We start from the raw sequence: 952 nt of genomic DNA, 5'->3' as shown, positions 1-952 counted from the left end.
GGGTCGCTGGCGTCGGGCGGCGGCGAGTGCGGAGACTAGGGCGGCGAAAGGAGGGACTGGGGCGGAGCGGTCTTTGGGTTCTTTCGAAGAGAGAGAGAGAGAGAGAGAGAGAGAGAGAGAGAGAGAGAGAGAGAGAGTGTGTGTGTGTGCAGAGAGAGGAAGTGAGCGATGGAGAGAGAAAAATGAATTATTTAATGAGAAAGAAATGGGGTGTACGGGAGTGATGGCTGGTGTGTGAGGGGAAAGTGGGGATGTGGGGGAAAACGTGGGGTGAGAGAGGTAATTGAAAAATTGAAATATTATTATTATTATTATTATTAAAACGAAATTAAATAGCAAAATAATTAAAATGTTACCAGGATCAATTAAGTAATTTAATTTATAATTAACCAAATAAATATGAAGCCTGATTTGTAAATCATTAAAATTTCTAGAAAATTGGTAAAAATATAGTTATTCTCTTTAAAAATAAAATTTAATATTTAAATACCAGGAACGTTATGTAAATCAGTATTAAAAATTTATGGTCATTACATTCTACCCCCCTTAAAACAAATTCCGTCCTCGGAATTAAAATAAAAGTAATGTAGAAAGAATCCAATGACGGAGATATGGAATAATATCCATAAACAGAGAAGAATGTAAAACAAAAACGACACAAGGTAAGGTACAAGATGTGACAGTTAAGATATCGCTATCGTAATTCTGACTCGCAACAAAGTCCAAACAAATACTATGATACAAACATATTTAACTGTGTGAACTCGTTACACAATACTTGTAAATATATAAGCAATCTAATCAGTATAAAGTATAAGATAAGCAAAAATATAGAATCAAAACAAATAGATACAATATAAATAAACAATCATATAGAGTGAATCATGCAAATAATATACAAGCATTCATAAAAACAAAGCAGAAATATATTAAGTAAGAATAAGGTCAAGTA

The sequence above is a fragment of the Asparagus officinalis genome, chromosome 6 (assembly GCF_001876935.1).
Source record: "Asparagus officinalis chromosome 6, Aspof.V1, whole genome shotgun sequence".
Classification (NCBI taxonomy): Eukaryota; Viridiplantae; Streptophyta; class Magnoliopsida; order Asparagales; family Asparagaceae; genus Asparagus; species Asparagus officinalis.
The sequence above is the reverse complement of the archived record's forward strand: the minus strand, read 5'-3'. Positions refer to the sequence as shown.